Source organism: Cygnus atratus, chromosome 3, assembly GCF_013377495.2.
Source record: "Cygnus atratus isolate AKBS03 ecotype Queensland, Australia chromosome 3, CAtr_DNAZoo_HiC_assembly, whole genome shotgun sequence".
In the NCBI taxonomy this organism is placed as follows: Eukaryota; Metazoa; Chordata; class Aves; order Anseriformes; family Anatidae; genus Cygnus; species Cygnus atratus.
The window spans coordinates 1-25,881 of record NC_066364.1 but is presented as its reverse complement, the minus strand read 5'-3'; the positions used below and the strand labels follow the sequence as shown (position 1 = coordinate 25,881).

The 25,881-nt window shown below is 50.8% G+C and overlaps 2 long non-coding RNA genes across 25 annotated transcripts; both read left to right on the top strand.

Annotated features, from left to right (window-relative positions):
* Positions 1–421: 421 nt before the first annotated feature.
* On the top strand, positions 422–5,710 carry LOC126913258 (uncharacterized). 21 transcript variants are annotated; one of them, XR_007708080.1, is made up of 8 exons: positions 445–543; positions 1,678–2,095; positions 2,354–2,587; positions 3,835–3,922; positions 4,054–4,351; positions 4,631–4,697; positions 4,996–5,086; positions 5,555–5,620. It is a non-coding gene; the product is annotated as an uncharacterized LOC126913258 (long non-coding RNA). The 21 variants fall into 21 exon arrangements; XR_007708077.1 differs by lacking the exon at positions 4,996–5,086 and having other exon boundaries at positions 5,555–5,647; XR_007708081.1 differs by lacking the exon at positions 4,996–5,086 and having other exon boundaries at positions 5,552–5,631.
* An 8,380-nt stretch (positions 5,711–14,090) lies between these two features.
* Positions 14,091–24,133, top strand: LOC118259081 (uncharacterized). 4 transcript variants are annotated; one of them, XR_007707989.1, is made up of 6 exons: positions 14,091–14,103; positions 14,257–14,309; positions 23,386–23,433; positions 23,537–23,583; positions 23,674–23,810; positions 23,943–24,133. It is a non-coding gene; the product is annotated as an uncharacterized LOC118259081 (long non-coding RNA). The 4 variants fall into 4 exon arrangements; XR_007707990.1 differs by lacking the exon at positions 23,386–23,433 and adding an exon at positions 14,391–14,438; XR_007707988.1 differs by lacking the exons at positions 23,386–23,433; positions 23,537–23,583; positions 23,674–23,810 and adding exons at positions 14,391–14,438; positions 14,543–14,589; positions 14,680–14,816.
* The last annotated feature ends 1,748 nt before the right edge of the window (positions 24,134–25,881 follow it).

Sequence of the window (25,881 nt, the reverse complement as noted above, 5' to 3'; positions counted from 1 at the left end):
TAAAATTGTACATATATGGTGTAGAGGAGCGTCGAGTAGCTTGTGACCCTGTAGTGCTCGGCCAATGAGGAAACGGGGAGGTGACCAGGTGTCGGGAATAGGGCACAAACGTTGATGCTTTGCTTACTGTAACGCGCTCCCAATTGGCAGGACGCCCGCCACTGTAACTGCGAATAAAACAGCCTCACAGAAGATCGTGTGTGAAGAAAATGATTTGAGATGTTTCTCGCAGATACACCTGGTGAGAGAGGACCGAGCACACCCGGGCCTTCTTTTATTAAAAAAAAAAAAAAAAAAAAAAAAGGCAACACAGGGGCAACCGCAGGGTCGCCTGCCCCCAGGGAAGCGGCGCAGTGATTGGCTGGACCCTGAGGGCGGAAGTGGCGCCAGGACATGCCTTCACTGAGGGCCGCAACACTCCGTGGTTGGCTCGGAGGAAACCCAGGGCGGAAGTGCCGTGCAGGGCTTGCCGGCACTATGGGCGGAGGCTGTCGGGCCGGGCCGGACCGGGCTCGGGCCGGCGAGGCGCGGTGCAGCAACGAGGTTGGTGGTCGGGGCGGGGCGGGGCCGGGCCGGGAGGGGGCGGGGTGGCGGGCGGTCGGGGCGCCACGCGGTCGGCAGCTTCTGCGGAAACGGCCCTTGTGCGGGGCGGGGGCGGGGCGGCCGGACCGGACCGGACCGGACCGGACCGGGCGTGCGGCGGGGTCTGCACTGCGCGGGGCTTTTGGGGGCTGGGGGAGAGGGGGGCGGAGCGGCGGGAGGCGGTGCGGAGGGGGGGGCGGGCGCAGAGAGGGCGGGGGGGGGGGCGGTGGTTGTGTGCGCTTGTCCGACTCCCCTCTGGGTTGGATGGATTGCTCCGTCCCGAGGCATGCTGGGAGCTGTAGTTCTGTGTTGCCGGGCGGCCACATGGGCTCCGGGGTGCGCAGCTGGCCTTTCCCCGAGCCGGGGCCGGGCCGTGCGCACGGGAGGCGCAGGTTGCCGCTGTATGCAAGTTTAAGCTTGGAAATAAAGGGGGAGTGAGGGAAGAAAAAAAGCAAAGCCTTACAGAGCCTCAGCTCCACCTAGGAGCAAATAACGGTCTGTCTGCTTCTGGAAGAACTTCCCACCGCTGAGGACGGATGGGGCGGACCCCAAAGCTAGATGGGGTTGTGTGAGAGCTGGTGATAGTGCCAGCAGGACTCCACAGCCGACAAGAGACATCGTTGGCCTTGATGTCCGTCACAACGGAAAATGCTCGTTTAATCCAATCTGGGGAAGTCTGTCAAACTCTCAGACAGAAACAATAGCAGTGAGACTCTTATGCAGTCATGGGGAAAGTTTAGCATAGCGAAGAAACAGTGTGTATTAGGTAAGGTGACAAATGGAGTCACACTTCCCAGAAGTCCCAGTTTGAGGTCATTAAGCTTTTTTTCTTGGGGGGAAGGCGGAGAGAGCCGAATATTATCCAGGAAGGTGACCAAATCCGTGCCTAAAAAGCTCAGCTGCTAAAGGTTTTATAAATGATCTTTGCACTGCAAGTTTCAGTTTTCATGAAGCCAAATTGAGATAAATCCAAAATTTTCTACGGATTTAAAAGAACGCTTACTAAAATATTCTTGTCATTCACAATAATAATGGAGTGAGTGAACTTGTTCCACACAGTGACCTTACTTTATTATTTTGTTTGTTGTATTCCAGCAAACTGTGTATGATCCCGGGAGCATAGGCACGGTCTTGTGTAGCATTGTCATTCTGCCCCACCGCTCTGATATCTAACAAAGTAATACATTCTGGATGTTGTCTACAAATTCTTTCCTTCCTTATGTAAGAGGTCGATGCGCGTGTCGCCTAGTTTGTCACAGAGCGTCACTGAAGTACTGTTTTATTTGTATTTGTGAAGACAGCAGAATCAAAGACAGCAGGTCAGTGACTCCCACCAAGATGGTCATTAAGATAAAACAGTGAAGTTTCTAGCATATATTAAAAAGCCTGGAGGAATTAGCATAGCTTGCAGGAAAGCGTGCTGGAAAGAGATGATATTTGAGAGCAAGCGTGAAAATGTCATCTTTTTACCAAGAATGATGAGAACTGATGCGTCTGTCCTGCGTTTGGATAGGTAAGTGAGTTAAGAGGAGCTGAGCGTAGAGTCTGCAGGGGAATTGGGAAATGAATGAGATAATTTAACCCCTTTTCCGTGCAAGCGTGTTTTTGTTTTGTTTTTTAAATCCCATACTTTTGTTATTATCCAGAATTTTTAATATAACTCTGTATTTTAACAGGTCCGGGTTTATGGATAGCAACTAACTATAGAAAGAAATAAGATCCTGAAGCATCCCTGGAGCCGCTAACTCTACCTCTTTATCTGTTCCCTAAGAAGATGCCCTGGATTTAAAGATGGTGTGTATTAAATGAAGTATGAGAAGAAACAGCTTCTTCGGACACTTGCGCTCCTCTTCTTCAGCTCGTGGAGAAGGCTGACAGCCTGTCTCACTCTCGGTCAGTGCTATCCCACCAGCTCCTTTAGGAGCCCAGCACCGCGTTTGGCCTGTTGAGATCTTCCCGCTCCCCTCATTTCTGTGCTGCAACGCCACCATCCACGAGAAGTCAGGTAGGATCTGAAGACCTTTGACATTGCTAAAGAATCAAACCTCAGCTGTCAGCTTTAGCCCTTTGTATTCCAGACGTTTGCTTTGCTGGATGATGGTTTCGTTTTTGATTTTGTAATACGTTCTTTGTAGAGGTTATTTTAAGCAGCCAAGTAGGTAGCCTCCTTCCCTCGGTGGATTTGTGCGAGTTTTAGCTGAGCTTTGCACATCTGAGCGATTGCCCAGTGGCTGTTCTGGTCTTGACGCGTCCCTAAAACCTTGTCCGCCTCGCCCCTCCTCTTTGTGTATTAAGATGCACGTTTGCGCAAAAATTATGTACACGGTGCATAAGCCCCCCAGTGGTTATGGGGCATTTTCAGCACTTCACAGATAAGGCTCTGTGTTTACTTAATCACTTAGGCATAGTCCTGGCTTTCAGTGTAGGCATAGCTAATGATTGTTACTCAAGTGGTTATAAAGTTCCCAATATTTGTTTGTATATATATATATATATATATATATATATAGAGAGAGAGAGAGAGAGAGAGAGGAGAGAGAGAGAGAGATACATACCCATATGTATATGTATGTATATACATAAATGAAACTGAGTCTGTGGAGTAAAAGACTTTTCTGCTTGCAGTATATACTCACGTATCAGCAGACTCATATGCAAGCTGATCCAAACTGGGTGCCAAGCTGTGCCTTTTTTGTCGCCTGGAATATTGCAATCTGTGCACCTCAGGTGTACCTTGTCTATTAACTATCTCTTACATTGTGCCACCCCATTAATATCAGTGGATGTACCCAGCACCACCTTGGGGCTACATAGAACGTGGAAATTTCTAGTATGTTAATGTTACTCTGTTAACAAAACTGACGTACTAGCCGCTTGCTGTTTCTATTTTTTTGTTTTTCTTTTTCGGTAGTCTCCTCAAAAGTTGTTGTGGACACGTTGTGTATCTTTTCTGTTCTTCCAGGATTCATTCTTCAGGAAAGACGACCATGAAATCCGAGGGCTGTGGACAACCATCTACCAGATGGTTGTTGCAGTTGCCTTTGGTCACGTCATTCGTCCTTTTAGCTCACCCTTTTCCTCTACCTTGAGTTGAATTTTTGTGCAGCGCTATGTTTGCAGTGGTAGCCGAGTTTGCAGTTTGCGGCCGAGGTGTTTTTGATTAAAAACCATCTTAACTGTAATAGTGAATTCACAGAGTGTGGCTTTGTATAATGACTCCCACGATCATAACATTTTTCTACTTTGTCACAGACAGGAGAAAAGCTCTTTCCAGAGAGATGGAGAAGGAATTAATTAGACCTCTGCCTCATCCTGCAAGACCAGAAGACATGGAGTAACTGTAAGCTGCGATTCTCAGAAGACATACTAAGAGTCTCGGGTTCCTTTTCTGCCCGCCCCCCCAAGGCCTTGGGCACGTTGGGTTCACCCTGGGAAGGGCACGTTGCTCAGGGCAGTTATTTCCTCCCCTAGACGACGTGGGGTGCATTTCTCTGCTGCACTTGTGGTTTTCCACCTGTGGTTTTTCACTTGTGGTTTTCCACGTGGTTCGCACTGCTTCCATTATTGAGAAAACGGTTTGGGAAGCTGTGTCTGCCACTTCTCAGGATTTTCTGCCACCACCTGCTGGCAAAAAAAATCAGTAACGGCAGGTGGAGCCATGTAGGACTTCTCAGAGGTAAGCCTTCAACGTACGGGGACCCCTAAACTCGTGAGCCGAGCACGCAAGACAAATGTCCGTGGCACAAAGATCAAGGATGACTTCTCAGAGGTAAGCAGCTTTCCCTTTGTTTCCCCGTCCTCTCAGGAGCCCTCTTTATGATGCTTGTACACACTTCAGGCTCACAACACTCATTTTCTCCTCTACTTAGTATTCCCAGTCCCTGCCTAAGCCGTCCTCCCTCCCCCCACTTTCCAAAGACCTACGTGCTCTGCTCAGGTCCCTCCTGAGGCCTTACAGATCTTTTAAATCTGCTCAGCGTTCTTTCCGGCTTGTACTGTGCCATTATTTTTTCCCTGCTCCTTTTGAGAATGTCTGTACCCTTTTCAGATCTCGATTGGGTTGGCTTTTTTGGACCCATCTGCATGGCCTTTTGTTTTGTAGATAGTCTACTAAGGTACGTTACTTCTCCGGTGAGTTATTTTACTACATTGAATTGTATTTTTGTGGTTTGTAATCTGTTACACTCCTAGATTATTTCTACCTATGTAAAGAAAAGTTCAGCTAATTACAGTCAAAACCAGTTTTAGTTACCTACTTGGTCATATTGTCGTTTCAATAATCAGAACTGAAGCAAAAGCACAGGAATTGTTGCCTCTAGTAACACTCCACACACTGTTGAGCTAAGCCAAATAAAAAACGCAGCTGCCTGCTCTCTTTATCCCTTCCTGTGCTTTGCCTCTCCTCTTTCCCAGGTGATTGGGCAGGGTGCCGGGTTGGGTCTAATGGTATATGAGTTGCAGGCATCCCATCAGAGAGCTCATTCTGCCTGGGCTGCACTTTGGGGTAAGTGCTTTGGTTTTCCTTCAGTCAGTTGCAGGTTTTTTTTTTTTTTTTTAGGTGGGTCAGAGTCTAGGGGTTGATGCGTTTCCAAGTTGAAAGAGATAAGTACATCTATTTAAAGTAACATCTAGTAGGATCATTTAAAGTAAACTAATCTATATAGTAGTAGATGCCTTTATTGCATGCAGCTCTTCTTCAGGTGAGTAATTCTTATAGTATAAGTAATTCTTTTCCCATGTTTTGGTCATGATGTTTGTAGCGTGCCTTTTTGTGTGTGTGTTTGGCCTGGAGCTGTCCTGCCTGGCAATTAGTGATGGTAGCTAAAGTGGTGGTTCATCAGTGCAATAATACAGTTGTCCTGACTCTTTTGGGAAAGGACATCTGGTCTGTCTCTGGGTGAATGCACAAGCTCTGGGCGAGTACTCAAGGGCAGCTGGCACAGAGTCTTTTTTTTCTTTTTTTCCCCAGCAGTAGGTAAACCTTAGGAGGAATCGGTGAAAGGAAACAGCAACTGTCAAGTTCTTGTTCGGCAACTCGGTGACTGATTTGATCTACTTCTCAGATTGTAGAGGCAAATGGACTGCTCTTTTGAAATGATAAATAAAAAACATGAAGTTCGTCAAATGTGGCAAGTGCCTGTTTGCATTCTGTTTATTGCTTTTGCCAGTGGTAGATAACACTTATAAGGAATCGGTCAAAGGAAAGAGCGCCTTCTGGAACTGTGAAGCTCTGCGTTGGCAACTCGGTGACTGGCTTGACCTGCTGTCCATCATCAGAGGGAAGCGGACTGCTGTTTTGAAAATAAGAAATAAAAAAAAAATATTAAAAATTAAAAAAAATTAGGGTTCTGCTCGGTGGCACCTGGAAGACTTCCACTCTGTGTGGCAGTTAAAAGAATGTGATTTGGAGATGGGAGAGCAGCAAGGTAAAGCAGCTGGGAAGACAGGTATAGGTATTACAGTAGGTAGGCTGTGGTTATGAGGTGCCCAGGGTGTGCTTTTCGTCTTGTTTCTGCCCTTCCGTCGTGCAGCCTTGGAGAGGTGAATTCCCCATGTTGTGGAGTGGTGCAAAGGGTGAGAGGGTTGTCAGCCCGATCAGTTTCCTTCACCAAAGCTAAGGCAGGTCTTTCAAGAGAAACAGCCTGGTTGCCTGTGCTGTACTCTGCATGCTGTTGACCTAAAGCCACACCAAAAACAGGGCTGCTGTTCCTCCTGCTCTCTTTACCTCTTGTCATGCATGGCCCCTCCCATTTCCCATGTGATTGGGGTGGGGTGCTGGGTGGGGTGCAATGGTATATGAGTTGCCGGCATCCCATCAGAGAGCTCATTCTGCCTGGGGTGCACTTTGGGGTAAGTGCTTTGGTTTTCCTTCAGTCAGTTGCAGGGGTCTTTAGGTTGGGTCAGAGTCTATGGACTGATGGGTTTCCAAGTAGAGAGCGGTAAGCCCATCTTTTTGAGGTAACAACTAATAGGATCTGTTAGAGTAAACCAATCTAGTAATAGGTGCCTGTATTGCATGTAGCTCTTCTTCAGGTGAGTAATTGTTACAGCATGTGTATGGATAGGATGGCGATGTTACTTTGTGTGTTTGCTTTGTGGTTTGGGGTCCCTTATGATTTTTGCAGAATTAAGGCAAATATTATCAAAAGTTATAACATTGGCGGCAAAGTGATGGAGCAGGGTTTAGGAGATAAGTATCATCGAAGCTCCCTGTATAAGCATGTATCTGAAAACAGCAGCAGTAGGCGTGTAAGGTGTAGTCTTTTTCAGGGTTAAGGACAGTTTGTTCTATTTTTGGAGCTTTGCCTGCGGTTTGGCTGGCTGTAGAGTCTTTAGACCTTGCAGCCTTCTAGATTTTAAGTGCTTGGAATTCATGTAATAGAGGTATGTTTAGGAGGTGTTGCCGGCTACCTTGTTTTTAAGAAATGGTGGGGTACGGTTCCTCGACTGCATAAGCATGGTAGTGTTACCAAGAGGACTGAGCAAGGTCACCTTTTTCACCTGTAAAGGGTAAGTCTGTGATTTGCTGCCGCCAGGGCACATTTTCGTGCCCATCACTACAGTTATTTTACTACATGAAATAGAAGTAAAATTCCAGTTTCTCTTTAGAGGTGCTATAGGTGGCTTCAGAGAATGGGTGGAAGCATCTGCCATGTGGGGTAGGTAAGCAGCTGAGGTAAAGGAGCAGATGAGAGTAACTGTCCTAAGGGTGCTGTGGCTTTTGCTGCAGTGGTTGCTTTCTCTTCTGTTTATCAGGTGCCACAGGCAAGGTGGGCTGCGATAGTCTTCAGAACAGGAACAAAGCACGTCACTTGAATGCTGTTTGGTTCCTGAGACAGGTGTTGTAGAGGACAAAGGTTGTCTGGCATGGCAGTTCCTGATGGTGGTCTTCTTCAGTAGGTGAAGAGGTGCCTGAAGCCCCATGCTGTGGAGCCTGAGTACGCCTCGCTGAGGATGAAGCCTGCTTTCCAGCAGTTCCCAAAACCGTGTTGAGGCTGAAATGCTGGTCTTGTGTTTGGGTTGGGGTTGCACCTTGGTGAGTGTAGGGATGGGTTTTAAGTCGGTGCAGCAGAGGGCCAGGCTCCAGTGTCCTGTAGTGTGTTTAGACCCATCAGGCGTAGCCTTTTGGTTTTCAGATAGCCTACTCAAGTACGTGATTTTTCCTGCGAGTGATGTTATTACATGGAACTTTTTTTTTTTTTGGCGTGTAATCTGTTATGCTCCTCTAGATTTTTCTTTCTTTGTAAAGAATGGTTTGAGCTAATTACAGCTGAAAAATTTCAGTTGCTTGCTTGTCATATTGTCCTTTCAATATTCCAAAGCTGCAGCAAAGCCTGGGGATTGTTGCTTCTAGAAACACCCCATTTCTCTGTGTCTGCAGTCTGCATTGTGCTGTTGAGCTAAACCAGAATAAAAAAACAAAACAAACAAAAAAAACTGCTGCTGCTCTCTTTCTACTTTCTTGTGCTTTGCCCCTCCCCTTTCCCAGGTGATTGGGTTTGGGTGGTGGGCGGGGCCAAATGGTATATGAGCCCCAGGCAAGGCATGAGGGAGCTCATTGTGCCTGGGCTGCTCTTAGGGGTAAGTGCTTTGTTTTTCCTTCTGTCAGTTGCAGGGTTCTTTAGGTGGGTTGGAGTCTATGGATTTCTAGGATTTTAAGTGCTTGGAAATCACTTACTAGAGGGATATTTAGCAGAGGTTGCTGGCTCACTTGTTTTTGGGATGGTGGGATACACTTGTGTTTTTGGGTTATATTTGAATCTCTAGATGTATCAAGCCACTTGTGTAACTCTCCGGAGGACTAAAAAGAGCTTGATTACACGCTACAAGACGCTTGACCACGTAGGCACAGTATTACCAAGAGATTGAGGAGGGTCGTGTCAGAGTTACCTCTTTCATCTGTAAAGGTTAAGGTCTGCTTTCGGCGCGGCGCCGCCCGGGCAGCTTTCGGCGCGGCGCCGCCCGGGCAGCTTTCGCGCGGCGCCGCCCGGGCAGCTTTCGGCGCGGCGCCCGCCCGGGCAGCTTTCGGCGCGGCGCCGCCCGGGCAGCTTCGGCGCGGCGCCGCCCGGGCAGCTTTCGGCGCGGCGCCGCCCGGGCAGCTTTCGGCGCGGCGCCGCCCCGGGCAGCTTTCGGCGCGGCGCCGCCCGGGCAGCTTTCGGCGCGGCGCCGCCGGGCAGCTTTCGGCGCGGCGCCGCCCGGGCAGCTTTCGGTCGCGGCGCCGCCCGGGCAGCTTTCGGCGCGGCGCCGCCCGGGCAGCTTTCGGCGCGGCGCCGCCCGGGCAGCTTTCGGCGCGGCGCCGCCCGGGCAGCTTTCGGCGCGGCGCCGCCCGGGCAGCTTTCGGCGCGGCGCCGCCCGGGCCAGCTTTCGGCGCGGCGCCGCCCGGGCAGCTTTCGGCGCGGCGGCCGCCCGGGCCAGCTTTCGGCGCGGCGCCGGCCCCCGGGCAGCTTTCGGCGCGGCGGCCGCCGCCCGGGCAGCTTTCGGCCGCGGCGCCGCATCCGGGCAGCTTTCGGCGCGGCGCCGCCCGGGCAGCTTTCGGCGCGGCGCCGCCCGGGCAGCCTTTCGCGCGGCGCCGCCCGGGCAGCTTTCGGCGCGGCGCCGCCCGGGCAGCTTTGGCGCGGCGCCGCCCGGGCAGCTTTTGGCGCGGCGCCGCCCGGGCAGCTTTTGGCGCGGCGCCGCCCGGGCAGCTTTTGGCGCGGCGCCGCCCGGGCAGCTTTTGGCGCGGCGCCGCCCGGGCAGCTTTTGGCGCGGCGCCGCCCGGGCAGCTTTTGGCGCGGCGCCGCCCGGGCAGCTTTTGGCGCGGCGCCGCCCGGGCAGCTTTTGGCGCGGCGCCGCCCGGGCAGCTTTTGGCGCGGCGCCGCCCGGGCAGCTTTTGGCGCGGCGCCGCCCGGGCAGCTTTTGGCGCGGCGCCGCCCGGGCAGCTTTTGGCGCGGCGCCGCCCGGGCAGCTTTTGGCGCGGCGCCGCCCGGGCAGCTTTTGGCGCGGCGCCGCCCGGGCAGCTTTTGGCGCGGCGCCGCCCGGGCAGCTTTTGGCGCGGCGCCGCCCGGGCAGCTTTTGGCGCGGCGCCGCCCGGGCAGCTTTTGGCGCGGCGCCGCCCGGGCAGCTTTTGGCGCGGCGCCGCCCGGGCAGCTTTTGGCGCGGCGCCGCCCGGGCAGCTTTTGGCGCGGCGCCGCCCGGGCAGCTTTTGGCGCGGCGCCGCCCGGGCAGCTTTTGGCGCGGCGCCGCCCGGGCAGCTTTATCTCAGATCGAGCTAACGAGCAGCTGAGGTAAAGGAGCTGGGAAGAGGAGGTATTGCAGCAGGTACGCTGTGCTATGAGGTGCCTCAGGGTGTGCTTTTCTCTTGTCTCTGCCGGTGCCTAGTGCAGTCTTGGACAGGGAAATCCCCATGTCACGGAGCAGTGAGGGAAGGTGAGAGTGTTGTCAGCTAGGTCGTCCCTTATCGGAAGCGAAGGGAGAGATTTCAGGTGCTTCCCTCTGAGGGTCTGAGGTGAGGCTGTTTGGGCCAGAGGAGTGGTGTGGCAGGTGGTTGCTTGCAAGCACAGTGGTCATTTTGTCCTTTTGTGTTGCCAGGTGGCATGGGTGATGCTGTCTACTCCTTTTGAGCTTGGATCTAATTTCCAGGTACAGAGGCAAGTGGACTGCTGTTTTAAAAGGATAAAATGAAATATGGAGTCACTTCTGTTGTTGAGGGATGGGTGCTAATGCTGGCAGCTGAATGTTTATCTTCTGTGTTTTTCTTTGTTCAGGCGGAAACGCAGTGTGGGCGATACGGAATGTCGTGACCCGAGCTGCCTCTGGAGTGACTCTGGTGGGCGATGAAGAGATGCAGCAGTTGCTTTTGGGGTGCGTTGTCACTGCAGTTACGTTACTACATCAAATAGAGTAAAATTCCAGTTTGCCTTTTCGAGGTGCTGTAAGTGGCTAAAGAGAACATGTGGAAGCATCTGCTCTGTGGGGTAGGTAAGCTGCTGAGGTAAAGGAGGGGATGAGAGTAACTGACCTACGGGTGCTGTGGCTTTTGCTGCAGTGGTTGCTTTCTCTTCTGTTTATCAGGTGCCACAGGCAGGGTGGACTGTGATAGTCTTTAGAATCGGAGCAAAGCAGGTCACTTGAATGCTGCCTGGTTCCTGAGGCAGGGTGTTGTAGAGGAGAAAAAGCTTTAAATATTCAAAGCTGAAGCAAAAAATAAATAACACACAGGCTGCTGCTTCTCCTCTTTCTACTTTCTGTGCTTTGCCCCTCCTTTTCACCTTTCCTCACGGTGATTTGGGTTTGGTGGCTGGGCAGGGCCAACATGGTAATATGAGCCCCAGGCATGCCATCAGAGAGCTCATTTCTGCCTGGGGTGTGCACTTTGGGGTAAGTGCTTTGGTTTTCCTTCATGTCAAGTTGCAGGGGTCTTTAGGATGGGTCAGAAGGGTTTTCTATGACTGATGGGTTTCCAAGTACTGAGAGCTGTAAGCCCATCTTTGGTGAACCTAACAACTAATAGATCTGTTAGAGTAAACCAATCTAGTAATAGGTGCCTGTACTTCGCATGTAGCTCTTCTTCAGGGGATGAAATTGTTAGAGCATGTTTAGGGCTAGGATGGTAATGTTTTAGGTCCCTGAGGATTTTCACAGATTGATGGGGCTTGTTGTGAGTCTTGGCCTGTATGTCAACTATTATCCAAGTTCCAAGTGTGGTGGTGAAGTGATGGAGCAGGGTTTAGGAGAACTGGATCCTGGAAGCTCCCTGTGCAAGCATGTATCTGAAAAGAGCAGCAGTAGGCAGGTAAGGTGGAGTCTTTTTCAGGGTGAGGGACGCTTTGTTATATTTCTGGAGCTTTTGCCTGCGGTTTGGCTGGCTGTAGAGTCTTTAGAGCTTGCAGCCTTCTAGATGTGAAGTGCTTGGAATTCACGTACTAGAGGTATGTTTAGGAGGGGTTGCCGGCTAACTTGTGTTTGGGAAATGGTGGGGTACGGTTCCTTTTTCTGGGGTTCTATTTTAATCTGTAGATATATCAAGGCATTTGCGTAACTGTCCAGAGGATTGACAAAGAGCCTCAGTATGCATCGCAAGGGGCTTGACCTGCATAAGGGCAGTCTACGGAAGAGGACTGAGCAGGGTCACCTTTTTCATCTGTAGAGGATAAGTGTGTGATTACCCCTGTGGGGCTGCTGTGCATTCATGGCCCTTTTGGCATTTGTGGACCTGAGGGTGGTTTTTTATTTTTCTGGCTCTTCGTCTGTGTTTGAGTCCTCTGCAAGGAGCTGTTACTGTTTGCCTTGTCCATCACGGATTATGACCTTCTTGTAGCCCAGGGCTATGGGCATGCGGACACTTGAATGCGGCCCGCGGGTAGAGTGGACCGGCAGTGGTGTGAGCCCTGAGTTGGTCAGTGGAATTGTGTTAATGTGCTTTTGCCTGTTGGGCAGGCTTTGGAAGCACCGTTGCAACAGCAGAGTACATCTCCTGCCACGTCTCCTGTGGCGCGCCAGGCTTGTCAGCGGTTCCAGTTCGTGAAATGCTGGAGATGCTCGGAGCGCAAGAGGAGCTGGGAGCGTGATGCATCAAATTGGTATGTTAGGTGAGTGAAGCGGTGGTAGGGTTGGGGAATGTGGGTCTGGGGCTTCTTGGCTGTTGGGGAAAGGAGGAAAGAAGAGGAGTGGGTATAGACTGTTTTGTGGATTGTCACATTTGTTTGTTCTTTCTCCTTGGTCTAAGCTACGTGACCTTGGCTCAGCACAGTAAATGGAAGCGCTAAGCCTGGATCGGGAAGGTGAGTGGAGAAAAGTTGGAAAAAGGGCATTGGTTTTGGTTTGGTAGTCTATTTGTCCCACCTCTGGGTGAGTCCTTTTTCCGGGGACGAAGAAGATACTGGGAACATCCTAGTTGGCCTCTGTGGTCCACCTTGAGGATGGATTCAGACCCCTGAGAATTAAGTCTAGGGGCAAATACTGTGTGTTTGGGGGTGGTTGGCAGGGGAAGGCGGGCAGTTGTCTAGAGTTTGTCTGTCTGACTTCATAGCAGAGCAGGTCAGTGGACTACTGTTTTGTTTTTGAGGTGGGTGTTTCACTGGAAGAAGTTTGGCTGGTGTGCCAGTGCCTGATGGCACTTTATTTCTGCAGGTGAAGAGGAGCCTTATGCCGGAAGCAATGTCCTGGCTAGCCTTTGTGTTCCTTGATGAGGATGGAACCTGCCTCCCATCATTCCCAAGCTAAGTTGGGGGGCAAGTGCTATGTTTGCTTTTGGGTTTTGAATGCACACATAGGGCGAGGGTCTGTGCTTTTAAGTCATTGCAGTGGATGGGGCCTTTTAGGATTGATCACGGTCAGACAGAGTGTGTGGGGGGTGGGATTCTGTCAGGTACAGCTTGAGCATGTGCCAGGCAGGGCAGTTCCAGCTTGGTGTCTGTTCTGTGTTGTCTGTGCTGTGCTGTTGCTCTTGGTGCTTGGCAGGCCCTGGGGAAGCCATCTTGAGGGCGTTGAACCCTTGACCTCACTGGAATAATGTTGATGCTCAATTGGAAGCTGAGCATTTCTTGTCTTGCAGTGGGAGCCTAAAGAGATCATTTCTTCTGTGCATGTAATTTTTTTTGTATCAAATGTTTCTTGATGTGATCATGATATGTTACGCGCTCCTCAGGTCTTGATATCCTCATTGCCTTCTTCCACTGGACAGATTAGATGGGCAACTTGCTAGCCACACCAAAGGTCCTAAATGCTTGTTTCATCATCGTAGGGCTGATTGAGCGCTTCTTGACTGGCAGTCGCAGCTTAAAGCGCAGATGTGTTTCAGGTCTTGTGCATCATATTCAGTTTCAGATCGCATCTGTTTCCATCCTCACTCTTGCAAAGTCATCTGTCGCATCAGGAGCTCTGTCTTGGGAGTTCATTTCCGAAGCATTTTTCTTATGGGGTTTGCACTCCCCATCCTTCTGGTCTCTTGTCTTAAAGGCAGGCTTTTTATGCCTCCATCATCCCAGTTCTGGCAGTTGCTTCCAGTCACATGTTGTGACATTTGAGTCTCTCCTTGGGTCTGCTGCAGAGCACCTGTTCTGACTTGCTGTCGCTGTAGGGCTTCCCTCTGGGAGTCTTTTTTTTTTTTTTTTGCGCCTTGTGTTCTGTGTTTTGTTCGTAATGTTTGTAGCGTGCCTGTGTGTGTGTGTTTGGCCTGGAGCTGTCCTGCCTGGCAGTTAGTGATGGTAGCTAACGTGGCGGTCCATCGGTGTACTAATGCATTGTCCGGACTGTTTTGGCAAAGACATCCGGTCTGCCTCTGGGCACGTACTGAAGGGCAGCTGGCACAGTCATCTCAGTGGTGTTTGGCAAATGTGGAGGGGGAGACCTGAGCTGCTTGCGAGCAGCTGTTTGCATAGTGCTTGAATAGTGCTAGAGGAGAGGTCTGTCGTTGAATCTTGAAGGCTCGCAGATGTGGAGCGTTTTTTTTTTTTTTTTCTCCACTCCTAGATAAACTGTACAAGGAACCGGTCAAAGGAAAGAGCTCCTTCTGGAGCTGTCAAGCTCTCGTTTGGCAGCTCGGTGAGTGGCTTGGTCTACTTCTGAGGTGCCGAGGCAAGTTGTCTGCTGTTTTGAAATGGTAACATTGGCAATGGGGTCCCTTGTGTTGTTGAGGGATGGGTGCTAATGCTGGCATCTGAATGATTATCTTCTGACTGTTTTCATTTGTTAAAGCTTAAACGCAGTGTACAACCTGGGACGTCACACCCAGAGCTGCCTCTGGCAAGGTGAGCGATGAACAGATGGAGCACTTATAGTTGGGTTGCGGTTCTCACTGTCACTCTAAGTTCCCCTCTTTTCTGTTTTAGAGGTGTTGTAGCTGGCTTAAGAGGGTAGATGGAAGCATCTGCCTCGGGGTAGGTAAGCGGGTGGAGGTAAGGCAGCAGATGAGAGTAACTGTCCTAGCTGTGCTGTGGCTTTGGATGCTGCCTCGGCCTATGCTTTTCTTCCTCTTTGACAGGTGTCTCGCAGAGGTTCAAAGGAGCAAACTGCATTCTGAAGAGCTGCGTAAGTAGGGCGGCTCATCATGAGCTGGGTTGGAGCGGAATGGCCAAGTAGCGTGAGGTGACTCTGAAGGGTCTCTGTCTTGCTTTGCAGGTGCCATGGCAGGCTTTCCACACAAGTGGCTGAGGACTTGAGATGAGACCAGAGAGTGACAAGGAGCAGCACGTGCAGGGATGGTTTCCAAGCGCTGCGGTTGCTTTCTCTTCTGTTCATCAGGTGCCACAGGCAAGGTGGGCTATAACATCAGTCTTTAGAATTGGAGCAAAGGAGATGACTTGCATGCCGCAGGGCATCTGAGAAGGGTGTTTTAACAGGAAAAGTTTGTCTGGCATGGCGGTGTCTGATTGCAGTGTGTTTCCGCAGGTGAAGAGGTGCCTGGAGCCCCATGTCATCTAGCCTGCATGTGCCTTGAGGATGAAGCCTGCTTTCCAGCAGTCCCTAAAGCTAAGTTTGGCCGAAATGCCCGTCTGTGTCTTGGGTGGGGTTGTACCTTGGTGTCTGTGTGATATGTGCATGGGGATGGCTTTTAAATCAGTGCAGCAGAGGAACAGAATCCAGTAACAACTGTGTGAAGAGGCCCTGGGTTCATCCTTTTCAGCCTAGTGTGTGCCAGGCAGGGCAGTTCCAGCATGTGTTCTATGGTGTATGTTTGTTTCTGTGTACTATAGTATCCATTTATCAGGTCTTGTTCCCATAGTTCTTGGCTTCTGCAGTGCTTGCTGAGCACCGTATCATGGGTCTTAAATGTATTGTCTGGTTGGCACGGGACTAGTAATGAAGTGTTTCTTGTCTTTCATTGGGACTTTAAAAGGCTGATCTCTCTCCAGAGCTTGATGTAGTCTACATTTCTTGATGGCGGCCATCATGGCCCTCAGTCTTGGGCTTGTGTATGTTCATGTACAGTTTGGGAGCATGGCTCCATGTGGTTTGGGGTCCCGGTTCTGTGGTTTTGGACTAATGTTTCTGGTTTGGGGGGGCGGATGTGGGTGGCTCTCTGCATGGTGCTGCCCGGCCTGCCCCGCTGCTGTGGTACCGCCCCGGCCGAGTTGGAGCATGTGAGCAGCTGAAGAAAAAGAGCTAGCGAAAGAGAGGTATTGCAGCAGGTAGGCTGTGCCTGTGAGGTGCCTGAGGATCTGCCTTTTCTTTTTTTTTTTTCTTTTGTGGGTGCTTCCTGCAGTCTTGGAGAGGTGAATTCCCACATCGTGGAGTGCTGAGAAAAGGCGAGAGGGTCGTCAGCCCAGTCAGTGTCCCTAAGCAATGACCCCTAAGGCAAGTCTTTGAAGTGTTTCCCCTCTGTTTAGTAGGTGCTGTGGCAGGCCTTCCTCAGAATCTGCTGAGGGTCTGAGGTGAAGCTGGGTGGGATAGAGGAGCAGTGTGGCAGGTGATTACTTGAGAACACAACGATCATTTTATCCCTTTGTTTTCCCAGGTGGTGTGGGTGATACGGCTGTACTGTTGGAGCTTGGACTCAGAGAGGAATGGGTGAGCACAACCGTATGTTGCTTCAGTGATAGTCAGCATTGCGGAGGAGGTGGGCATCAGGGCCGGTGTGCTAGTGAATGCTGGTACTCTGTTTTTGCAGATGATGATAAGCCTGGCAATGGGCTAAGATGTCTCCCAGTGGCTGTGCATTTCTTGAGGTGGAGGGAATTTACCATCCAGCAATCTGAGAGCTAAGTTAGGGGCACCTGGTATTTGCATGTGTGGAGTGGCTGATGGGAGCTGGGAGCCAGAGCAGCATGGAGCCAGCTGGCTGAATATACTTGGTGCCACTGTGAGGGTGGTTCAGGCTGGGTCACCTTCAGGCTGCTTGAGGCTGGGTCACCAGGCTAATAGAAGGAGCAGGGGTATTTTGTAGTGTGAGTGTATGTGCCAGGCAGGACAGTTCCATCTGTCCATCTGTCTTGTAGTGCTGCTTCTGCAGCGTGTGTTCTGTGTTATGCGCTCCTTGGGTCTGATATCCTTTGCTTCTTGCACTGGACTGACTAGACTGGCAACTTGGTAGCAGCGCCAAAGGTCCTAAATGCTTGTTTTGTCATCATGGGTCTGATCCGAGCACTTCTTGTCTTGCAGTTGCAGCCTAAAGTGCAGATCTGTTTCAGGTCTTGTGCATCATATTCAGTTTCAGATGGCATCTGTTTCCATCCTCACTCTTGCAGAAGTCATCTGGGTCGCATCAGGAGCTCTGTCTTGGGAGTTCATTTCCGAAGCATTTTTCTTATGGGGTTTGCACTCCCCATCCTTCTGGTCTCTTGTCTTAAAGGCAGGCTTTTTATGCCTCCATCATCCCAGTTCTGGCAGTTGCTTCCAGTCACATGTTGTGACATTTGAGTCTCTCCTTGGGACTGCTGCAGGCACCTGTTCTGACTTGCTGTCCATAGTGCTTCCTCTGGGAGTCATTTTTTTTGCGCCTTGTGTTCTGTGTTTTGTTTGTAATGTTTGTAGCGTGCCTGTGTGTGTGTGTTTGGCCTGGAGCTGTCCTGCCTGGCAGTTAGTGATGGTAGCTAACGTGGCGGTCCATCGGTGTACTAATGCATTGTCCGGACTGTTTTGGCAAAGACATCCGGTCTGCCTCTGGGCACGTACTGAAGGGCAGCTGGCACAGTCATCTCAGTGGTGTTTGGCAAATGTGGAGGGGGAGACCTGAGCTGCTTGCGAGCAGCTGTTTGCATAGTGCTTGAACAGTGTGCTGGAGGAGGTCTGTTGAATCTTGAAAGCTTGCAGATATGTGGTTTTGAATTTTTTATTTTTATTTCTTTCCCCACCCCAGTAGAGGGTAAACCTTAGGAGGAACCGGTCACAGGAAAGAGCTCCTTCTGGAACTGTCAAGCACTGGTAGGCAACCCGGTGACTGGCTTGATCTACTTTCCAGATGCTGAGGCAAGGGGGCTGCTGTTTTGAAACGATAAAATTAGAAATGGGGTCCCTTGTGTTGTTGAGGGATGGGTGCTAATGCTGGCATCTGAATGATTATCTTCTGACTGTTTTCATTTGTTAAAGCTAAACGCAGTGTACAACACGGGACTTCACCCAGAGCTGCCTTTTGGCAAGGTGAGCGATGAACAGATGAGCAGTTATTTTAGGGTTGCGGTTGTCACTGCACTTACTTAACTACACAAAATACAGTTAAAGTCCTGTTTATATTCCAGAGGTGTTGTAGCTGGCTTAAGAGAGCAGATGGAAGCATCTGCCTCGAGGGCAGGTGAGGGGGCAGAGTAAGGGAGCAGATGAGAGTACCTGTCCTAGCTGTGCTGTGGCTTTGGATGCTGCCGCGGCCTGTGCTTTTCTTTTTCTTTCGCAGGTGCCTTGCACAGACTCAGAGGGGCCAAGCTGCTCCTGAAGAGCAGCACGAGAAGGGCAGGCTGGTCGTGAGTGGGGTTGGAGCAGGATGGCCAAGTAGCGCAAGGTGACTGCGAAGGGTATCCATCTTGCTTTGCAGGTGCAGTGGCAGGCTTTCCACAGAAGTGGCTGAGGATTTGAGAAGAGGTTACAGAGCATCAAGGAGCGGCACGTGCAGTGATGGCTTCCAAACGGTATGGTCGCTTTCTCTTCTGTTTATCAGGTGCCACAGGCAAGGTGGGCTGTGACATTAGTCTTTAGAATCGGAGCAAAGCAAGTCACATGAATGCCGCAGGGCATCTGAGAAGGGTGTTTTAACAGAAAAAGCTTGTCTGGCATGGCAGTGCCTGATGGCAATGTGTTTCCACAGGTGAAGAGGTGCCTGAAGCCCCATCCTGTCTAGCCTGCGCACACTCGCTAAGAATGAAAGCTGCTTTCCAGTAATTCAGACAGCCAAGTTACGTCTCAGCCTCGAGCATCTGGGGACTGTGCCTGTGCTTTTGGGCCTGTCTGTAGCATTTGGCACCTGCATTAATACTTTCTTGGCATACGTGCAGGCTTCTGGGGCCTGTGTCTTGGGGGGAGGGTTGGGGCCAGTGTCTGGGGGGGGTGTGGAGCTGCTTGTACACCTTTGGGGCTTGCATCTGGGGGGGGTTGGGAGCTGCTTGTGCAATGTAGGGATCTCCATCTGGAGGGGGTTGGGAGCTGCTTGTACACAGTAGGGTCCTGCCTTGGGCAAGGTTTGTAGCTGCTTGTACACCTTTGGGGTCTGCAGCTGGGGGGAGGTGAGTGGTGCTTGTCTACTGTAGGTGCCCACGTTGGGGGAGTTGGGAGCTGCTTGTACACTTTTGGGACCTGTGTCTGGGGGGGTGTTGCGAGCTGCTTGTACACCGTAGGGGCCTGCAGCTGGGAGGGGTTGTGAGTTGCTTGTAGATGCTAGGGGCTTCCCTCTGTGGGGCTTTGGGGCCTGCCTCTGGGGGGGGGGTGGGAGCTGCTTGCACACCTTAGGGCCTGCCTCTGGCGGGGCTTGGCGTCTGCATCTGGGGAGGGGGGCGTTTCAGTTCATGGGGGCGGGTTGGGAGCTGCTTGTGGACAGTTGGGGTCTGCGTCTGGGGGCGGTTTGGGGCCTGCTCGTAGACTTCTGCAGCCTGCGTCTGGTGTTTGGGGGCTTTGCTGTAGCGTTTGGGGCCTGCATTTTGGCTTTGGGATGTGCTTGGGGCCTGCGTCTGGGGCTTTTCTGTAGCATTTTGGTCGCATGTTTGTGATTTGGGGTCTGTATCCAGGGTTTTGCCTTTTTGTAGTTTTCAGCTTTGTGTCTGTTTCTTTGTTGGTTGTGTAAGGAATGGTCCAGCAATTCGTGCCACTAAGGGATTTGAAGGGTTAACATTGAGGCCTGGGTTTAGGTGATAAGAGAACAAAGGGATTTCTTTAGAGAAAAACTGCTGACTCTGCACGGACGTGCAGTACCTTCTGACATCCGGCCAAGAGACCACCAGATAAGGAGGAAGAATATGAGCCTCCCGTCCGAGCGGCCCCCGAGAGACTACCAGAGACTGATAAGCAGGCGCCCTTGGGAGGACTTTGGATTCGGGAAACCAATTATAATAACCCTGCCTCTTTTTGAAGTAGTAATAAATATGAAGTAGCCTAGGAGTATAAAAAATCAGCCGTCTTACGTAACGGGTATGCGTCTTGGCGGAGCAGAGACTCCCAGCGCACCCAGCGCTGTTTGCTTGCCTCTATTCGTTTAATAAACTGTAAACTTTGATTGCAGGCCTATTTGGGACTCAGTCATTATAACAGTTGTCTGGGGTTAGGGGCAGTTTGGGGTTTGGATCGTTAGTCAGTGTCATTAGCGTTGGGGGGTTGATATGAAGGGTTAGGGTTGTGGTTAGAGTTGTTAGGGTTAAAGGGAATAAGGATTTTAGGGTAAGGGGATCAAGGTTGTGGGAATAAAGATGTTTTTGCACGGAGTTACATCGTTTAGAGGGAAGGAAGGTGGTATTGAGATATGCTTGCAGTGATAAGAAAGCTTAACAGACAACCTTGTAAAATGCAGACAACCACATCCTTAGAGCAATTGGGTGGAAATCCCAGTGTAAGAAACATACCCACCTCAAAGAGGAAAACAGTCAAGAAAAAAAGAAAATTGACTTGTAACAGGCCAGCAGCTGTGTATTTTCTGTGAAGCACCGGATAGATTGCGAACCTGGATTACCCAGACAATGGGGAAACTGGGGAGGGTCCCGGTCAGCGAGAGGAAAAAAAAAATTTATGAACTGTGTTACGGAACTAGTAGGTGGCTTGTGGGACGCCTGCCATTGCAATCGTGAATAAAAATGCTACTTCACTGAGATCCTTGCCTGAGCCTATGTTATTGGTTACAGAGTGTTTCTAACAAGGTGTTAGGGGTTTAAGGTTTCAGGGCTAAGGCACTAGGGTTGGGTTTCAGGGTTAGGGTTTTCAGGGTTTAGGGTTAGGATTTTAAGGTTGTTAGGGTTGGAGTTTTAATAGTTAAGGTTTGGTGGGGTTAGTGTGTTAGGGCTTCAGAGTTTTGGGGCTTTAGTGGTTATAGGGTTTTTAGGGTTAGGGTCTTAGGGTTTTATTTGTGGTCAGGTATTTAGGGTTAGGGTTTTAAGGTTTTAATTTTTTTTTTCAGGTTAAGGTCTCCAGGGTTAGGGTTTTGAGGGTCTTAAGTTTTTTGGGTTAGGGGTTTTAGGCATAGGTCTTTAAGCGTTTAGCGTGGTAAATGTTATTGGATTAGGGCTGTAAGGGTTTCTAGGGTTTTTAGGGTTAGGGATTTTAGGGTTAGGTTCAGGGGTTAGGGTTAGATCAGTGGGGGCCTTAGAGTTAGGGGTGAGGGTTGATAGGGGTTAGGCCTAATATTAGGGCGGAAGGCCAAAATAGGAGAGTGGGGCCCCCCCAAAAAATTGATGGGTCGAAGCCCCAAATTAGGGGAAGGAACCTCAAAATTGTGGGGTCCCCCAAAAGTGGGCGGAAGAACTCTAATATTAGGGGGAAACCCAAAAAAGGATGGTGGGGGGACTCTAAAATGGGGGGGACCCCCAAAATTGGTCGGGTCCCTTAAAATTAGGGGAGGAAGCCCCAAATTAGGGGATTGAGCCCCCAAATTGGGGGGAAGAACACTTAAATGGAAGTGTGCAATTCTAGAATTGAACATGGACCCCCAGAACTGGGGGGGACTCCCCAAAATTGGGGGGAGACCCCCCCATAATTGGGGTTAAAGGCCCAGAACTCGGGGGGCGAAGCCCCAAATTAAGGAAAGGAACCTCAAAAATGTGGTGAGAAGACCAAAATTTGGGGAAATAACTTTAATGTTAGGGTGGCAGGCCAAAAACGATGGTGGGGGACCCCAAAATTGTGGGGGGCTTGGAATCGGGGGGGAATCCCCAAAATGGAGGGGGAACCCCAAAACGGGGGGGGGCGAAGCCCCAAATTAGGGGAAGGAACCCCAAAATTGTGGGGAAGAACCCTGAAATGGAGAGGTAAAAACCCAAAATTGAGGGGAAACCCCAAAACGGAGGGAAAAAAACCTCCATAAACAGAAAACGGCAGGTAGAATGTAACAGAGCAAATAATGGCGTCCTACGGCAAGCAGCGAGGCTCAATTTCCCGGAGAGTGCTGGGAAATGTAGTTGTCAGGCACTGGGCTTCCGGGAGGCCATATTGGTTTCCCAGAGCATGCCGGGAGATTTAATTCTCGGGCACTGTGCTTCCGGCAAGCCATATTGTTTTCCCGGAGCATCCCGGGAGATGTAGTTTTCCGGCACTGGGCTTCCGGGAGGCCATATTGGTTTCCCAGAGCATGCCGGGAGATTTACTTCGAGGGAACTGGGCTTCCGGGAGGCCATATTGGATTCCCAGAGCATGCCGGGAGATGTAGTTTTCCGGCACTGGGCTTCCGGGAGGCCATATTGTTTTCCCAGTGCATGCCGGGAGACGCTGACAGAGTGTGTGGGGGGTGGGATTCTGTCAGGTACAGCTTGAGCATGTGCCAGGCAGGGCAGTTCCAGCTTGGTGTCTCTGTTCTGTGTTGTCTGTGCTGTGCTGTTGCTCTTGGTGCTTGGCAGGCCCTGGGGAAGCCATCTTGAGGGCGTTGAACCCTTGACCTCACTGGAATAATGTTGATGCTCAATTGGAAGCTGAGCATTTCTTGTCTTGCAGTGGGAGCCTAAAGAGATCATTTCTTCTGTGCATGTAATTTTTTTTGTATCAAATGTTTCTTGATGTGATCATGATATGTTACGCGCTCCTCAGGTCTTGATATCCTCATTGCCTTCTTCCACTGGACAGATTAGATGGGCAACTTGCTAGCCACACCAAAGGTCCTAAATGCTTGTTTCATCATCGTAGGGCTGATTTGAGCGCTTCTTGACTGGCAGTCGCAGCTTAAAGCGCAGATGTGTTTCAGGTCTTGTGCATCATATTCAGTTTCAGATCGCATCTGTTTCCATCCTCACTCTTGCAGAAGTCATGTGCATCAGGAGCTCTGTCTTGGGAGTTCATTTCCGAAGCATTTTTCTTATGGGGTTTGCACTCCCCATCCTTCTGGTCTCTTGTCTTAAAGGCAGGCTTTTTATGCCTCCATCATCCCAGTTCTGGCAGTTGCTTCCAGTCACATGTTGTGACGTTTGAGTCTCTCCTTGGGTCTGCTGCAGAGCACCTGTTCTGACTTGCTGTCGCTGTAGGGCTTCCCTCTGGGAGTCTTTTTTTTTTTTTTTTTGCGCCTTGTGTTCTGTGTTTTGTTCGTAATGTTTGTAGCGTGCCTGTGTGTGTGTGTTTGGCCTGGAGCTGTCCTGCCTGGCAGTTAGTGATGGTAGCTAACGTGGCGGTCCATCGGTGTACTAATGCATTGTCCGGACTGTTTTGGCAAAGACATCCGGTCTGCCTCTGGGCACGTACTGAAGGGCAGCTGGCACAGTCATCTCAGTGGTGTTTGGCAAATGTGGAGGGGGAGACCTGAGCTGCTTGCGAGCAGCTGTTTGCATAGTGCTTGAATAGTGCTAGAGGAGAGGTCTGTCGTTGAATCTTGAAGGCTCGCAGATGTGGAGCGTTTTTTTTTTTTTTTCTCCACTCCTAGATAAACTGTACAAGGAACCGGTCAAAGGAAAGAGCTCCTTCTGGAGCTGTCAAGCTCTCGTTTGGCAGCTCGGTGAGTGGCTTGGTCTACTTCTGAGGTGCCGAGGCAAGTTGTCTGCTGTTTTGAAATGGTAACATTGGCAATGGGGTCCCTTGTGTTGTTGAGGGATGGGTGCTAATGCTGGCATCTGAATGATTATCTTCTGACTGTTTTCATTTGTTAAAGCTTAAACGCAGTGTACAACCTGGGACGTCACACCCAGAGCTGCCTCTGGCAAGGTGAGCGATGAACAGATGGAGCACTTATAGTTGGGTTGCGGTTCTCACTGTCACTCTAAGTTCCCCTCTTTTCTGTTTTAGAGGTGTTGTAGCTGGCTTAAGAGGGTAGATGGAAGCATCTGCCTCGGGGTAGGTAAGCGGTGGAGGTAAGGCAGCAGATGAGAGTAACTGTCCTAGCTGTGCTGTGGCTTTGGATGCTGCCTCGGCCTATGCTTTTCTTCCTCTTTGACAGGTGTCTCGCAGAGGTTCAAAGGAGCAAACTGCATTCTGAAGAGCTGCGTAAGTAGGGTGGCTCATCATGAGCTGGGTTGGAGCGGAATGGCCAAGTAGCGTGAGGTGACTCTGAAGGGTCTCTGTCTTGCTTTGCAGGTGCCATGGCAGGCTTTCCACACAAGTGGCTGAGGACTTGAGATGAGACCAGAGAGTGACAAGGAGCAGCACGTGCAGGGATGGTTTCCAAGCGCTGCGGTTGCTTTCTCTTCTGTTCATCAGGTGCCACAGGCAAGGTGGGCTATAACATCAGTCTTTAGAATTGGAGCAAAGGAGATGACTTGCATGCCGCAGGGCATCTGAGAAGGGTGTTTTAACAGGAAAAGTTTGTCTGGCATGGCGTGTCTGATTGCAGTGTGTTTCCGCAGGTGAAGAGGTGCCTGGAGCCCCATGTCATCTAGCCTGCATGTGCCTTGAGGATGAAGCCTGCTTTCCAGCAGTCCCTAAAGCTAAGTTTGGCCCGAAATGCCCCGTCTGTGTCTTGGGTGGGGTTGTACCTTGGTGTCTTGTGTGATATGTGCATGGGGATGGCTTTTAAATCAGTGCAGCAGAGGAACAGAATCCAGTAACAACTGGTGAAGAGGCCCTGGGTTCATCCTTTTCAGCCTAGTGTGTGCCAGGCAGGGCAGTTCCAGCATGTGTTCTATGGTGTATGTTTGTTTCTGTGTACTATAGTATCCATTTATCAGGTCTTGTTCCCATAGTTCTTGGCTTCTGCAGTGCTTGCTGAGCACCATATCATGGGTCTTAAATGTATTGTCTGGTTGGCACGGGACTAGTAATGAAGTGTTTCTTGTCTTTCATTGGGACTTTAAAAGGCTGATCTCTCTCCAGAGCTTGATGTAGTCTACATTTCTTGATGGCGGCCATCATGGCCCTCAGTCTTGGGCTTGTGTATGTTCATGTACGGTTTGGGAGCATGGCTCCATGTGGTTTGGGGTCCCGGTTCTGTGGTTTTGGACTAATGTTTCTGGTTTGGGGGGGCGGATGTGGGTGGCTCTCTGCATGGTGCTGCCCTGGCCTGCCCCCCGCTGTGTGGTACCGCCCCGGCCGAGTTGGAGCATGTGAGCAGCTGAAGAAAAAGAGCTAGCGAAAGAGAGGTATTGCAGCAGGTAGGCTGTGCCTGTGAGGTGCCTGAGGATCTGCCTTTTCTTTTTTTTTTTTTCTTTTGTGGGTGCTTCCTGCAGTCTTGGAGAGGTGAATTCCCACATCGTGGAGTGCTGAGAAAAGGCGAGAGGGTCGTCAGCCCAGTCAGTGTCCCTAAGCAATGACCCCTAAGGCAAGTCTTTGAAGTGTTTCCCCTCTGTTTCAGTAGGTGCTGTGGCAGGCCTTCCTCAGAATCTGCTGAGGGTCTGAGGTGAAGCTGGGTGGGATAGAGGAGCAGTGTGGCAGGTGATTACTTGAGAACACAACGATCATTTTATCCCTTTGTTTTCCCAGGTGGTGTGGGTGATACTGGCTGTACTGTTGGAGCTTGGACTCAGAGAGGAATGGGTGAGCACAACCGTATGTTGCTTCAGTGATAGTCAGCATTGTGGAGGAGGTGGGCATCAGGGCCGGTGTGCTAGTGAATGCTGGTACTCTGTTTTTGCAGATGATGATAAGCCTGGCAATGGGCTAAGATGTCTCCCAGTGGCTGTGCATTTCTTGAGGTGGAGGGAATTTACCATCCAGCAATCTGAGAGCTAAGTTTAGGGGCACCTGGTATTTGCATGTGTGGAGTGGCTGATGGGAGCTGGGAGCCAGAGCAGCATGGAGCCAGCTGGCTGAATATACTTGGTGCCACTGTGAGGGTGGTTCAGGCTGGGTCACCTTCAGGCTGCTTGAGGCTGGGTCACCAGGCTAATAGAAGGAAGCAGGCGGTATTTTGTAGTGTGAGTGTATGTGCCAGGCAGGACAGTTCCTATCTGTCCATCTGTCTTGTAGTGCTGCTTCTGCAGCGTGTGTTCTGTGTTATGCGCTCCTTGGGTCTTGATATCCTCTTTGCTTCTTGCACTGGACTGACTAGACTGGCAACTTGGTAGCAGCGCCAAAGGTCCTAAATGCTTGTTTTGTCATCATGGGTCTGATCCGAGCACTTCTTGTCTTGCAGTTGCAGCCTAAAGTGCAGATCTGTTTCAGGTCTTGTGCATCATATTCAGTTTCAGATGGCATCCGTTTCCATCCTCACTCTTGCAGAAGTCATCTGGGTCGCATCAGGAGCTCTGTCTTGGGAGTTCATTTCCGAAGCATTTTTCTTATGGGGTTTGCACTCCCATCCTTCTGGTCTCTTGTCTTAAGGGCAGGCTTTTTATGCCTCCATCATCC